General features: G+C 50.0%; 1 protein-coding gene across 1 annotated transcript in view; it reads left to right on the plus strand.

Annotated features, from left to right (window-relative positions):
* The window catches only part of DLGAP2 (DLG associated protein 2), a 629,281-nt gene that overhangs the window by 375,175 nt on the left and 237,946 nt on the right, over positions 1-16,160 (plus strand). The gene's annotated exons all lie outside the window — the stretch shown is intronic.

Genomic DNA, 16,160 nt, shown 5'->3' on the forward strand with positions numbered 1-16,160 from the left:
GGAGGAGAAGGGGACGACAGAGAATGAGATTGTTGGATGGCATCACCGACTCAATGGACATGAGCTTGAGTAAACTACGGGAGTTGATGATGGACAGGGAGGCCTGGCGTGCTGTAGTTCATGGGGTCGCAAAGAGTCAGCCGCGACTGAGCGACTGAATTGAACCAAACTGAAGACACTCTGAGACACTCCGGCTGGAAGGCTTAGAGTGGTGCACACATGCAGAATTGCGTGAGGCGAGGTTTCAAAGACATGACATTTCTTTTTGTCATGGTAAAGTGTATAAAACGTAAAATTTGCCTTTGTAACCATTTTTAGTGTACAATTCAAAATGTTACACAGCCACTACCACAGAAAGAACCAACCTCCCTCCATCCAAGGTAGTGAAGGACAGCGGGAGCCCCCGACTGCAGCTGACAGCGCGGTCAGTGTGAGCCACTCGGCGCGGGGTCTCCCCAGTGAGGGGCCATCCCGTCAGCAGACCCTGTGAACTCCGCACTTCTGCCTGGGCAGCTGGCAGCACACCACGTCGGCTTCAGTTCTTGAGTGAAGTGATAGCTCTCGCCTTTTTCCCTATGGTTTCTGTCTTTGTCTATGTTTATTTTGACAACTGCTGTACATATGTGGGATGTGTGTGCTAAGTCACTTCAGTGGTGTCCGACTCTGTGCGACCCTGTGGACTATAGCCCGCTAGGCTCCTCTGTCCATGGGATTCTCCAGGCAGGCATACCCAAGTGGGTTGCCGTGCCCTCCTCCAGGGGATCTTCCCGACCCAGGGATCAAACCCGCGTCTCTTCCATCTCCTGCATTGGCAGGCAGGTTCTTTACCACTAGTGCCACCAGGGGAGCCTGTAAATATGTGGTATTTTATTTTAAATATTCCCCCAAATATGCTTGAAAGTAAAATGAGCAAAAAATATGATAAGTAACCTGTTAGCAAGTATAACAGCAGGTGTTGTTTGGACACTTAATTAGCTGAGAAATGCGACATAAATATGAGCCCAGGTTTTGCTCCAAAGGAGTGAGTTATTTGGAGTTTGGCAGATGCACACTTCTGCCTCTAGCTTGCCTTTTCTCTCCCTGTGAGTCGTCACTTTCCTTGTAAAGCCTCCTTCCTTTCACTCCTGCTCACCCGTGTCTCCAGGTCACTTGTCTCTTCTTGGGGAACACTGTCCATTCCCACCCAGGTTCTGCGAGAGAGTGTTTGTCCCCAGCTGCGTACCCTTGTTTGGCCATCTTCCCTCGGGCAGGGACCAGCCCTGTTTGCTGTGGGTCTTTTCCAGTAGCTTGTTGTATGTAGGTGCTTAGCACGGGGTTTTGTGCCAAACCAGCTAGAGCCGAGGCTGCACTGAGGCGCTGACTTCGCCTCCGTCATATTAAGGGGCCGAGGAGAGCTGTGTGGGCAGACGCCCCACCTTCCTGTCTGTCTGACTGTGTCCGCACCCTTCTCTCTCTGCGTCTCTTCACTCTCTCTCTCTCACTCTCTCACACACACGCCCTCATCCCCACCACCTCTCAGGACACGGCCTCCCTCGCCCTCCTCCCTTGCTCCCCCACCTTCTGCAGTCTCGTGCACTGTATCTCAGCGGGGTCAATGGCACAGAGATTTCCTCATTATGTTCCTTTGGGTCTGGAGTTTTTCCTGAAATAATCTCACATTTTATTCTGTGCTGAAATTTACTTGTCACAGCCTCAGCTGCTCATACCCATTTGAACAGAAAATATTCTCGTGCCTCTTGTCTGTGGGATTTCTCAGAATCACCCCCACCCCATCCTTATGAAAACAAACACAGTCATGAACATCGTAGACAGAGAAGAACCGAATCTCCGAGTGTCTTTCTCCAATTCTTGGCAACTTTCTTTTTATCAGATGTTGCTACTGTTTCTCTCTAATGCTGGTATTGATCAGCATATTTTAATCATTTTCTTTTTCTGAAACAGATACTCAGAGGACTATGTCAGGTTGGTTTGATGCAAAACAAATATCAGGTTTGAGGGGGTGGGACACCACATTGGAGGGAAAGGTCATGCCCTTTTCTGAGGGCTCCAGAGGGCAGCTCACTAATCCCAGGCCACCCTGCCCAGTGCAAGGGGGATGGGGGCAGGGGTGTTTACTCCCCACTGTTTCCTGGACTCAGAACCACAGTGAGACGTCCACCATGCCCAGATCGAGGCTCCCCCTCCCTCCCTCCAGCTGGTTGGTGCAATAAAGCCTTTTCACAGGCACTGGGTTTTCTGATCACATCACACTCCGCTCAGTGGATGTTGTCTTGTTATGGCAGAAAATGCCATCTTTCCACCAGAACATCATGGAAACACGGCCATGACCCGTGTTGCATAGCAGTGACTCATGATGTCCTGTGTGTGCTTTATGGGAACTGTTTGCCCACGTGTTTCTAGTCACTGAGACCGTGTGTTAGAGGAGTTCTCCCATGTCCACCTGCCTCGGGGCCCTTGTGAGGGCGCACAGGCTCCCAGGCTCTGTGTCCTAGTGAGCCGGGTTCCAGGGCCAAGAGTGCGTCCTGCAGCAGGGGAGCCCCCGGGTCAGGGCTGAGTTCAGGTTTTTAAGTCAAGAGGGTCAACCAGCTCCTCATATTCATCACCATCTGACCGTCTTCAGAAGTGACCTTTGTACACACCTGTGTGTGGTACAGACAGATGGACTTACATGTATGTAGTGTACACACCTGTGTGAGGCTTCCCAGGCAGCTCAGAGGTAAAGAATATGCCTGCAGTGCAGGAGACTTGAGAGACCTGGGTTCAGTCCCTGGTCGGGAAGATCCCCTGGACAAGGAGATGACAACCCACCCCAGTATTCTTGCCTGGAGAATCCCATGGATGAAGGAGCCTGGTGAGCTACAGTCCCTGGGGTCACAGAGTCGGACACAACTTACTGACTAATCAACACCACCACACACAGAATACAGAGCGCACACACGTGTTCAGTGTATGTATTTGTGTGTGTGTGTGTGTGTGTGTGTGTGTGTATCTCACTAAGGAGTGAAATGTCTTTGTGAAAGGCACGATCCCTTGACAACTCCAAGGAGCCCTCTGGGAACACCTGGGCGGTGGTCCCTCTGCTCCACAGAGAGGGAGAGAGAGGTGCTGTTTTGCTTAAAGCGAAATCCATCCTTTGCACACCTTCCCCAACACATGCTTCAGGAACTGTAATTAGTGCACACTTGTGTCTGGAGGAGAAACCCCACCGCCGTGTTGCTGGTGTGCAGGGACGGCCTCTGACCGTCACCGTGAGCTGCCGGAATCCTGGACGCCTCCATCCGCAGTCCTGTCTGTGTCTGCAGTCAGCCTGCTGGCTCTCCGATCCTGGCCGTGTCTGCTCACAGCCTGCCTCTGTCTGCTGTCAGCGGCCGGCTCTCAGCCTTGCCCTGAGCGCTGGTTTCAGGCATGCTCTGGGGTGTGGAGCCCACGTGGCCACTGGGCTGTGCCTCCCGCCTGCTGCTGGTGGGCTGGGCCTTTGTGGCTGAGTGCCGAAGAATAAACCTACACGAAATCTGATCTGACACTTTCTTGAATATGTCTTATCCTTGTAGTCCTGGGCTACCTTGAGCTCCTTCCCAGAACCTCAGTTATAACTTTGTGAATAGATTGCAACATGTGCCTGAAAGAATTGTGCAGGGCGCCTTTAATATCTGTGGAATTCTGGTCGCTTGTGCTTCGTGACTTCCAAAAATGTTCTTAATGATCGTCAGGATCAGACGCAGGTATTGTCATTCGGCGTTGCTCAGCCCTCCATGTATACACAGCATGTCTTAGGAAGGAGAGCGACAGGTCATGGGCTGATCTTGGCCGTGGACTCTCTGCCTTTTAGTAAATTCTTTTTGAGATTCTACATGAATAAACATGCGTGCAGAAGGATAAAGGCTGGTTTCAAAATCTGTATGAAGTCTTACTGAATTTTGAGTGTTGACAAGTCCTGTGGACAAGGAACACAGACTTTTCAGTCTTCACTTTGAAAAGGACGCACTTAAAGAGTCTAACACCCTTGGATTCATGCCAAGGGTCTGGTGCAGTGGATCCAATGAGCCTCAACTGTTGTGTCGATGGCACAGGGAAGGACAGCCTGTACCCCAGACAGTGCAGCTCGCAGGGCACAGGGCTGGGGCTCCCGGGGGCCCTGCTCAGAGTCTGCTTCCTGTCGCCTCCAGGACACAGGGGGCCATTTCACCCCCACCAGAGTTCATTCTCTGTGCAGAGCGAGCAAGACAGGACAGCTGGGGTGAGGACAGGGTGAGGGAAGTGTGTAAAACCTGGCGTCGTGCTGACACAGGGCGCACACGCTGGACCGCCCGTCCCCTCTGTCTGCACAGCCTCCACGGGGCTGAGAAGGAAGGTGGCCCCCGGGGTCCACGGCAACTGTAAGGACAGGGAGGTTCAGATGACGCGGACTCGTAGGTGTCTGCAGAAAGGTACGGATTTATCTCTATAAATAGATGTCAATATATGTGTGTAAAACACATGTTAGAAAGCCACACGTCTCCCCTCGCGTTTAGGATGAGGGTGCTCAAGAGGTTGCCAGCCGTGCCCTCCGAGAACTGGAGCTTCAGTCGGGAACTTTAAATCGTATGTTTCACGGATGAGAGGTGTGGTTCAAAACAGATACCATGTAACAGGGAACATGGAGAAAATAATTGGTAATGAGACTCCTTGGGCATGATTTTATTTCAATATTTTTATAAATGATCAGGTAGAAATTAAATTCTTTTTTTTTCATTTATTTATATTAGTTGGAGGCTAATTACTTTACAATATTGTAGTGGTTTTTGCCATACATTGACATGAATCAGCCATGGATTTACATGTGTTCCCCATCCTGATCCCCCCTCCCACCTCCCTCCCCATCCCATCCCTCTGGGTCATGCTAGTGCACCAGCCCTGAGCACTTGTCTCATTAAATTCTTTAAATCCATGTACCACAACTCATTCATGTCCCCACCACTCTATCCACCCACCCACCCATCCACTCATTCATCCATTCACCCACCCCCATCCTGCAGAGGCTGAGCAAGGCTCCATGCCAGACACCATCAGCAACCAGCATGGAGACACGCAGGAGGACATTTCAGGCTGTGGTAAACTCAAGCGTGGGAAGGCTTTGTAGGACATAGAGGCCAGAACTGAGCTGAAATTGTGGCCCCAGAGACCAGCAACGCAGGACATCTCCCAGCCTGTGACTGATGTGAGCACGAGGAAGAGATTCGAGAGGGTACCCATAGAGAAGACCCTGTTGTGCAAGCTCACAGCTGGTCAGCTCGCCCTGTGCCGGGGCGGGGGTCCTCTCATGTCAGAGACTCATTCACTGAGTCATAGAAAGTGCTGAAGGGTTTCTTTATAAGATTTTCTCAACTAAAACCTTTTGCAAAGATGAAAGATGAGAGGCACTGTGATTCTAACTGGCGAGCTCACAAGAAGCCTGGCTTAACCAGGCCACTGGGGCAAAAACAAACCTTCCAGAAGCCTGGGGCAGGACTGAGGGACCCCTTCCCGAGCTGGTGGTCGAGCTGTATCCCGGGCCTAAGCCCTGAGGGGCCCTGGAGAGAGGAGGTGGTGAGTGTCCTGGGGACGGCCGTGCAGACGAGAGCTGCCAGTGAAGAGAGGCCATGAGCCCCGTGAGGAAGGCCTTTCCAGTAGCCGTGGGCAGAAGGAACGAGTGCATGCGGACAGTTTGGCTCAGTCACGTCTCAAGCACGCAGAGTGGCCAGTGTGCTGTTGGGAAGACGCTCCCTGACCTTTGAAGCAGCTGCCGTGGGGCAACCATGCTCCCTGAGACCCTTGGACACACCCAGCCGGGCAGGCAGGACCAGGGCCAGAGGGTCACCAGCCCGGCCTTTGATCAGCAAGGCCTTCCCACTGTGCACCTGGGAAACAGACGAACAAGGGCGAAACACAGAAATGAGCTCACAGGCTTTTTCACATGTGGATTTCATCTAATGTTTTACTGCACAATTATAAGGATGTTTAGTAAGGTTCCTGCCATAACCCAAGAAATGCAGAGTTACACAGGTTTCACAGGAAGTCGCATGAAGGAAGTATTCCATAGTAACAGAGCCGCTGTTGTGAGAGCTAGATTTTGCATATGAGTAGAAAAGCATGTAGTGTATATGCACACACACACATACGTGTTCAGTCTCTTCAGCCATGTCCGACTCTGTGCAACCCCACGGACTGTAGCTCACCAGGCTTCTCTGTCCATGGAATTCTCCAGGCAAGAATTGCCATTTCCTCCTCCAGAATACACACACACACGCAAACACACACACATGCACACACATGCACGTGTGTGCACACACACACAGTGGAATCCTACTCAGCCATGAAGAAGAGAATATTGCCACTTGCAGCACCATGGATGGACTAGGAGGGCTTTGTGCTTAGTGAAATAAGTCAGAAAAAGACAAATGCTGTATGATCTCACTCATGTGTGGAATCTAAAAAGCACAGCACACTAGTGAATATCGCAAAAAAGAATCATACTCATAGACCTAGAGAACAAGCTAGTGGTTAGCAGTAAGGGGAGCAACACAGTGGTGGGAGTGACAGACACGAAGTATCAGGTGTGAGACAGATTTGAGGGTAGATTGTACAACAAAACAGCCAATGTTCTGTAATAACTGTAAATGGAAAGAAACTTGCAAAACTGTATTAACAATTTTTAATTAAATAAATTTTTAAAAAAGAATTAGGTTTTACTATGTAAGTCTTTGGCTCAGAAACTACCCAATCAGTTTGAATTAAGATATTCAGTTTAGAAGTCTGTCTTCTGAGGTTGGTTGCAATTAGGACCAATAATGCTCATCCCCACTTCATATTTTTAAATTATTTTTTAAGAAGTGCTGTGAACTGCCCAGAAGAAAAGTACTTCATGAAACCAGAATGATACAATTATTATCATCCACAGTTCCCTGGGCTGCACTGTGGAAGTAGGTCAACCTTCAGTCTGAAGTGGCTTCCTTGTGTGAGTAAAAATTTAAAACAACTGGAATGACTTTTGTCCTGATTAGCTCAGGCTGGCACACAGAGGCCACAGATGGGCCCCGTCCCCAGCGGACGTGGTTTCCCACCGTCTGGAGCCTGGGGTCCAGCGGCTTCAGCCCTGGCAAGGACCCTCCCCGGGGTGGGGTGCGGTTTCTGCGCTGCATCCTCACCTGACAGGCAGAGAGGCACCTCGTGGTCTTCGTAGGTAGGGGCGCTGGTCCTGTGGGAGCAGGACCTTACCCCTGTGGCCTCATGTAACCTCGGTCACCTCCTTACTCCATGTGTAGTCACACCGGGGCTCAGCCTGGACACATGAATTTGGGAGCAGGTGGGGGCACAGCTCAGTCCAGAAGCAACTTTCAAAGCAGTGCCCCCAGATCGTGCACGGGCTGGCCCTGGACTGAGAGCAGAAGGGGAGAGGGGCCTGGGACCAGATGGTGTCCCCCGAGAGGACCCTGCTCCCCTGGCTTTTCTGAGACACGGCTCCACATTCATCAGGCTTGGTGTTTCAGCCACAGCCCCCGAGTGCCTGGCGGGGAGCACATCCATCTTGTTCAACCTTTCTTTGTCGCCACGCGACCAGCACCAGTTTAATATATCAGAGAGCTGCGGTCAGGGGTCGCGTTTCTATGAGAGATTGAGAGTGACTCTGCCTGCGCCGGGGACACGAGGGAGGTGACCATCACTTACTCAGGGGTTCTGGCCAGGCGCTGGGCCCCTCTGCTCGGGGATGGCACCGTGGCCAAGACAGGCGTCAGATTCGGGGAGACAGAAAGTAAAGCTCCAGAACAGCCCCGGAAACTCTAGTGGGCAAAACCCGACCTGGTTTTGCTTGTTCCTCACACGGCTGCATCCTCCTTGGAGCTGTGTTGCCAGGTGGCTGAGTTTGGGGAAGCACACAGCTGGCCTTGCCGCTTGCACCCAGCCCGGCTCTCTCGTGGCTCTGTCTTGAGGATGTAACCAAGTGGGTGCTCATCTGCCCTTGGGCCCCGTGTCCAGTGGGACGAGAACTTCCTTGGAAATGAGAACTGCCAACAGGACGAGGAGAGGGAGGCCAGTGGGTGATGTTTTTACTCCACGTTTTCATGTGAATGGAAAGGACCCATGATCTTGAAAACCATTGTATGAACTGATTGTCCTGCAACTGATACATGGTGTTGAATCCCTAGTCTAACCCGTAAGCTTGAGTAATTTACTTTTTCCTTCATAATATCCGCTCTTCTTGATGGAGAATCAGTAGTTGCTCTGCCTGTTCACTGAAACCTGAACAAGCCCAGGGGGCCCCTTTCCGCCTGCAGTGGGGCCTCAGCCCCACGGATGCCGAGCTCGGCGGGAAGCTGCAGCGGACGGTATCAGGAAGGAAGGGCTGGGCTGACGCTGCTGCCCCAGGGGCCGCTGCAGCCCCCTCTCTCATCCCTGGGCTTGGGGCCATGTCTTACATAAGCTGGTTCTGTCCTCCGTCTGCTTCTGACTTCATCACTGACAGTGCCGGCCGTCCTGGGGGGCCCCCTCTGTCCCCACATTGCAGCGTCCTCTCTCCTGGACCAGAATCACAAGGAAAGTCGAGAGAGATGGGCTTTTAGGGCGTGTTTTTCTCCCCAGTAAATGGAGCAGCTAATGCACTCCTAAAGACAAGTGGTGATTTTCTCCCTGTGAGGAGAGAGGGCTCCCAGAGGACTCCTGCACCACTCAGCCCATCCGAGCGGCTTACTCCCACTTCTCTGAGGTCACGGGTGGAATCGGAGTCGGGGGAAGAGTCCCTGATGGCCTTCCCCACACAGAGGCCCTTTTCATACTCGTGACATTGCAGCTGGAAGCAGGGGAAAGCTGCATGGGTAGCCAGTCAGCGTGTCCTTGAAGGGACTGAGACATGTCTGACAACTTCTGGTTTGGTGTCTGGATCTGCCCACAGGGTCAGGGACTGTTGAGCTACCGCGTCACACGTGTTGGTTGGCTGGAGCCCGATCCACTGCGGCTGACGGTGTGGATGCTGCATGGGGCAGGCGAGATGGCGAGGCAACCACGGTGGAAGCCGGGACCCTTGTGTGCAGAGCTCTCTGGGCAGGATTGAATGGGGAGAAACCTGAGGCTCCCAGGCTTTCACTTAGGAGCAGTGAATGAGATGCTAAAAATAAGGATACTCTCACTGCCTAAACAATGAAATGCTTATAGTAAAAGCAGAGTATCCAAGGACAAGGACTACAATGATAGCTGGTTAAAAACCAAGATTATTAACCCATTTTTTCTTTTAAAAGAAAAAAATAGAGTAAGAAAAGGACCAAGTAGTGATTGTTTTTCTTAATGCAATGAGGTAAATTGGATTTATGTGATTATACTTAAAATTTCCTTTAATACTTCTCTCAGAGTTTCAGGAGAGATAATGAATCCAGTGTTGTGAAAACTCAGGGGAAATAGTTTCCCAAAAGCTGAGTATACATGCTGCGTGGACATTTGGGGCACTGGGCCTGCTCATCCATGTTCCGTGTGTCACCGTTCTCATTAACTAACATACAACACACAGCCTCTGACACCACGAGATTGAGCTGAAAAGGCACAGCTCAGAAGTCGCATCTGATGCCGTCGTCTGTCGTCCACGCAGAGGCGGACGTCCCTGCAGATGGAATAAGGCAAGTGAAAATCAGGAAACAGGGAAACACGGCAGGAGCCCCCTAGGTGAGCCCAAGGTGGACGTTGTCCATCTGGCCTCGTCCGGGCGGCACTGCAGGTGCAGGGGGAGGTCCGCGGGCGCTGGGTTAAAGCTTGCAGGTCACGTCCCACACTGCCATCATGCTCCGCAACTTTATGACCCCAAGGGCAGCCGCCTCCTTTAAAAGACGAAAGTAGAGTCTGCCTCAAGGATTTGCGGAAATCGGAAATAGCCCACATGAAGTGTGAGGTCCCAGGGAATCTCAACGCCAGTAGCAGATGCTTCTGTGGCTTCGTGGGGCCCCAGAACCTCTGGATCCTTAGTGCTGCCCTGTTTGTTTTACACAAATCACATGTTTGTTTTGCATTTTCCTTAAGATAATAAGTCCTCATGACCTATTGTTCAGTCACACAACTTCCGTCAGAACTGCAATGTGGTCAGAAGAATTGGTTCAATACTGGCTTAGTCCTAGGCTAGTTCTGTTGGTACTTCCCTCGTTTTCCCCTTTGGCCAACAGCGCCCACACAGGATCCCCTAAACAAGACCCACAGAACGAAGGTGCAGTGTCCAGGACAGACCATGACCACAGCTCCTAGTGGCATGTACTACACATGGCTTTCTGTATGGATGTCCCAAAGAGTATTTTCATTCTTTTAAAGAAAGTGCATTCCTTTTCTTCACTGTTCTTCACAGTAGTTCAGTCGCTCAGTTGTGTCCAACTCTTTGTGAGCCCATAGACTGCAGCGTGCCAGGCCTCCCTGTCTATCACCAGCTACTGGAGTTTACTCAAATTCATGTCCATTGAATCAGTGATACCTTCTAACCATCTGACCCTCTGTCATCCCCTTCTCATCCTGCCTTCAGTCTTTCCCGGCATCAGGGTCTTTTCAAATGAGTCAGTTCTTTGCATTAGGCGGCCAAAGTATTGGACTTTCAGCTTCAGTCCTTCCAATTCGGGACTGATTTCTTTTAGGATGGACTGGTTGAGTCTCCTTGCTGTCGAAGGGAGTCTCAAGAGTCTTCTCCAACACCACGGTTCAAAAGCATCAATTCTTCAGCACTCAACTTTCTTTATGGTCCAATTCTCACATCCTTACACATACATGGACTACTGGAAAAACCATAACTTTAACTAGACAGACCTTTGTTGGCAAAGAAATGTCTCTGTTTTTAATATGCTGTCTAGGTTGGTCATAACTTTTCCTCCAAGGAGTAAGCATCTTTTAATTTCATGGCTGCAGTCACCATCTGCAGTGATTTTGGAGCCCCAAAAAATAGTCTGCCACTGTTTCCCCATCTATTTGCCGTGAAATGATGAAACCAGATGCCTTGATGTTAGTTTTCTGAATGTTGAGTTTTAAGTCAGCTTTTCACTCTCCTCTTTCACTTTCTTCAAGAGGCTCTTTAGTTCTTCTTTGCTTTTAGCCATAAGGGTGGTGTTATCTGCATATCTGAGGTTATTGCTATTTCTCCTGGAAATCTTGATTCCAGCTTGTGCTTCCTGCAGCCCAGCGTTTCTCATGATGTACTCTGCATATAAGTTAAACAAGCAGGGTGACAATATACAGCCTTGACATACTCCTTTCCCTATTCGGAACCAATCTGTTGTTTCATGTCCAGTTCTAACTGTTGCTTCCTGACCTTCATACAGATTTCTCAAGAGGCAGGTCAAGTGGTCTGGTATTCCCATCTCTTAAAGAATTTTCCACAGTTTGTTGTGATCCACACAGTCAAAGGCTTTGGCATAGTCAATAAAGCAGAAATAGATGTTTTTCTGGAACTCTCTTGCTTTTTTGATGATCTAACAGATGTTGGCAATTTGATATCTGCCTTTTCTGAATCCAGCTTGAACATCTGGAAGTTCACGGTTCATGTACTACTGAAGCCTCATTTGGAGAATTTTGAGCATTAATTTGCAAGGGTGTGAAATGAGTGCAATTGTGTGGTAGTTTGAGCATTCTTTGGCATTGCCTTTCTTTGGGATTGGAATGAAAACTGACCTTTTCCAGTCCTGTGGCCACTCCTGAATTTTCCAAATTTGCTGACATATTGAGTGCAGCACTTTCACAGCATCATCTTTTAAAATTTGAAATAGCTCAACTGGAATTCCATCACCTCCACTAGCTTTGTTCATAGTGATGCTTCCTAAGACCCTCTTGACTTCACATTCCAGGATGTCTGGCTGTAGGTGAGCCAGACACCATCATGGTTACATAGCACCATTGTGGTTATATGGGGCATGAAGATCTTTTTTGTACAGTTCTTCTGTGTATTCTTGCCACCTCTTCTTAATATCTTCTGCTTCTGTTAGGTCCATACCATTTCTGTCCTTTATTGAGCCCATCTTTGCATGAAATGTTCCCTTGGTATCTTTAATTTTCTTGAAGAGATCTCTAGTCTTCCCATTCTATTGTTTTCCTCTATTTCCTTGCACTGATCACTGAGGGAGGCTTTCTTATCTCTCCTTGCTATTCTTTGGAACTCTGCATTCAAATGAGTGTATCTTTCCTTTTCTCCTTTGCTTTTTGCTTCTCTTTTTCTCACAACTATTTGTAAGGCCTCCTCAGACAGCCATTTTGCTTTTTGGCATTTCTTTTTCTTGGGGATGGTCTTGATCCCTGTCTTCTATATAGTGTCATGAACCTCCATCCATAGTTCTTCAGGCATTCTGTCTATCAGGTCTAATCCCTTGACTCTCTTTCTCACTTCCACTGTATAGTCATAAGGGATTTGATTTAGGTCATACCTGAATGGTCTAGTGGTTTTCCCCACTTTCTTCAATTTAAGCCTGAATTTGGCAATAAGGAGTTCATGATCTGAGCCACAGTCAGCTCCCGGTCTTGTTTGCTGACTGTACAGAGCTTCTCCATCTTTGGCTGCAGAGAATATAATCTGGTTTCGGTGTCGGCCACCTGATGATGTCCATGTGTAGAGTGTTCTGTTGTGTTGTTGGAAGAGAAAACCAGTGTGTTTTCTTAGCAAAATTCTATCATCCTTTGCCTTGTTTCATTCTGTACTCCAAGGCCAAATTCCAGGAGTTTCTTGACTTCCTACTTTTCCATTCCAGTCCCCTATAATGAAAAGGACATCTTTTTTGGGTGTTAGTTCTAGAAGGTCTTCTAGCCCTTCATAGAACTGTTCAGCTTCTTCAGAGTTACTGGTCAGGGCAGAGACTTGGATTACCGTGATATTGAATGGTTTGCCTTAGAAACAAACAGAGATCATTCTGTCATTTTTGAGATTGCATCCAAGTACTGCATTTTGGACTTTTTTGTTGACTATGATGGCTACTCCATTTCTTCTAAGGGATTCCTGCCCACAGTAATAGATGTAATGGTCATGTGAGTTAAATTTACCCGTTTCAGTCCAGTTTAGTTCACTGATTCTTAAATTTCACTGTTCACTCTTGCCATCTCTGTTTGACCACTTCCCATTTGCCTTGATTCATGGAACTAACATTCCAGGTTCCTATGCAATATTGCCCTTTACAGGATCAGACTTTGCTTCTATCGCCAGTCACACCCACAAGTGGGTGTTGCTTCTGCTTTGGCTCTGTCTCTTCATTCTTTCTGGAGTTAATTTCTCCACTGATCTCCAATAGCATATTGTTCTTCACAGACTCTTCCAAAGCAACACACAATTGGCGTTCAAAACTATGTTAGTAATGTATTTTTCTGATTCTAAAGTTTCTGGATTATAATGAGCAAGTTAGCAAATTACCCATGAATTTATTCTTCTTTCCTGGTTCAAAGATTATTTTATGTGGTTTTTTTGTTTATAAGGCCAGTAGCTACTATTTCACTAGGAATGGGATTTAGATTGAATGTTGGTTTGGACCTTGCAAAATGAATCATTTCTCCCAAGATTTACTCCTTACCTCCCAAGGATAATTGCAAAGTAAAAGCGCTCATTCAGTTGGCTTGAAGCCCTCAATGGGCGCTGTGCCTGCACTGCCTGCCAAGGCGGTGCCGCAGTCCTGCGTCTGCAGATGGCGTGGGGGGCGTGGTCAGCCCAGCACAGTTCCTCGGAGCACAACCCGCCGTGCCCTGGGGGTGGGTGCCCAGCTGTCCGCAAGGACACAAAAGCCCTGCTTTCCTTACCTGAGGAGCAGACACTCTCCCTGGAACATAACCTCTGTGCCCTGAGGGTGGGTCCCCAGCTGTCCACAAGGACACGGAAGCCCTGCTTTCCTTACCTGAGGAGCAGACACTCTCCCTGGAACATAACCTCTGTGTCCTGAGGGTGGGTCCCCAGGTATCCGCAAGGACACAATAGCCCTGCTTTCCTTACCTGAGGAGCAGACACTCTCCCTGGAACATAACTTCTGTGTCCTGAGGGTGGGTCCCCAGCTGTCCGCAAGGACACAATAGCCCTGCTTTCCTTACCTGAGGAGCAGACACTCTCCCTGGAACATAACCTCTGTGTCCTGAGGGTGGGTCCCCAGCTGTCCGCAAGGACAGGGAAGCCCTGCTTTCCTTACCTGAGGAGCAGACACTCTCCCTGGAACATAACCTCTGTGTCCTGAGGGTGGGTCCCCAGGTATCCGCAAGGACACAATAGCCCTGCTTTCCTTACCTGAGGAGCAGACACTCTCCCTGGAACATAACCTCTGTGTCCTGAGGGTGGGTCCCCAGGTATCCGCAAGGACACAATAGCCCTGCTTTCCTTACCTGAGGAGCAGACACTCTCCCTGGAACATAACTTCTGTGTCCTGAGGGTGGGTCCCCAGCTGTCCGCAAGGACACAATAGCCCTGCTTTCCTTACCTGAGGAGCAGACACTCTCCCTGGAACATAACCTCTGTGTCCTGAGGGTGGGTCCCCAGCTGTCCGCAAGGACAGGGAAGCCCTGCTTTCCTTACCTGAGGAGCAGACACTCTCCCTGGAACATAACCTCTGTGTCCTGAGGGTGGGTCCCCAGCTGTCCACAAGGACACAATAGCCCTGCTTTCCTTACCTGAGGAGCAGACACTCTCCCTGGAACATAACCTCTGTGTCCTGAGGGTGGGTCCCCAGCTGTCCGCAAGGACACGGAAGCCCTGCTTTCCTTACCTGAGGAGCAGACACTCTCCCTGGAATGTAACCTCTGTGCCCTGAGGGTGGGTCCCCAGCTGTCCACAAGGACACGGAAGCCCTGCTTTCCTTACCTGAGGAGCAGACACTCTCCCTGGAACATAACCTCTGTGTCCTGAGGGTGGGTCCCCAGGTATCCGCAAGGACACAATAGCCCTGCTTTCCTTACCTGAGGAGCAGACACTCTCCCTGGAACATAACCTCTGTGTCCTGAGGGTGGGTCCCCAGCTGTCCACAAGGACACAATAGCCCTGCTTTCCTTACCTGAGGAGCAGACACTCTCCCTGGAACATAACCTCTGTGCCCTGGGGGTGGGTCCCCAGCTGTCCGCAAGGACACAATAGCCCTGCTTTCCTTACCTGAGGAGCAGACACTCTCCCTGGAACATAACCTCTGTGTCCTGAGGGTGGGTCCCCAGCTGTCCGCAAGGACACAATAGCCCTGCTTTCCTTACCTGAGGAGCAGACACTCTCCCTGGAACATAACCTCTGTGTCCTGAGGGTGGGTCCCCAGCTGTCCGCAAGGACACGGAAGCCCTGCTTTCCTTACCTGAGGAGCAGACACTCTCCCTGGAACATAACCTCTGTGTCCTGAGGGTGGGTCCCCAGCTGTCCGCAAGGACACAATAGCCCTGCTTTCCTTACCTGAGGAGCAGACACTCTCCCTGGGATGTAACCTCTGTGTCCTGAGGTTGGGTCCCCAGCTGTCCGCAAGGACACAGAAGCCCTGCTTTCCTTACCTGAGGAGCAGACACTCTCCCTGGAACATAACCTCTGTGTCCTGAGGGTGGGTCCCCAGCTGTCCGCAAGGACACGGAAGCCCTGCTTTCCTTACCTCAGGAGCAGACACTCTCCCTAGGACGTAACCTCTGTATCCTGAGGGTGGGTCCCGTGCTGTCCTTTCCTGAGGGAGCGGCTCTGAGCAAGGATGCTTTCCCCACCTTGTTGTGTGATGATGTTTGCTTCCATTCACCACGATTCTGAACCAGAGGGAGGGTAATGCAAAATCGACTGCAGTGAGTTGTTTCTGCCTTTATGTATCTTTTACAGTTTCTAGTGAAAGAAGCTTTTAAAAAAAAAAAAATTTCAGATGAAGCAGAGAGAGCAGAAAGGACGTGTGGGAAAGCAGTCAGTCTAGATCGCCTCGACTAGGACTGCGTGTGCCGAGTCCTGCGGGCTTTGACGGTCCGCCTCCTCTGTGTGGCCGTGCCTGCGCCCTCCCGAGTGTCCCCCACTGCCCGTGTGCCCCTCTCTGAGTTAGAGTCTTGGGTGCCCGAGTCCGGAATCACTTACTGGGTGAGGCACTGTGGTTCGTCTTGCATATTTACTTCTTTACTAGGTGGCTAGGTGGTGCATGTTTCGCTCTATAAGTGCGCATTAGTGACTTCTGAACATAGGAGAAGGTGCTCAGCCTCTTTTAATGACAAAGGAAACGTTTTTAATGAAGTGT

The sequence above is a fragment of the Dama dama genome, chromosome 32 (genome assembly GCF_033118175.1).
Source record: "Dama dama isolate Ldn47 chromosome 32, ASM3311817v1, whole genome shotgun sequence".
Classification (NCBI taxonomy): Eukaryota; Metazoa; Chordata; class Mammalia; order Artiodactyla; family Cervidae; genus Dama; species Dama dama.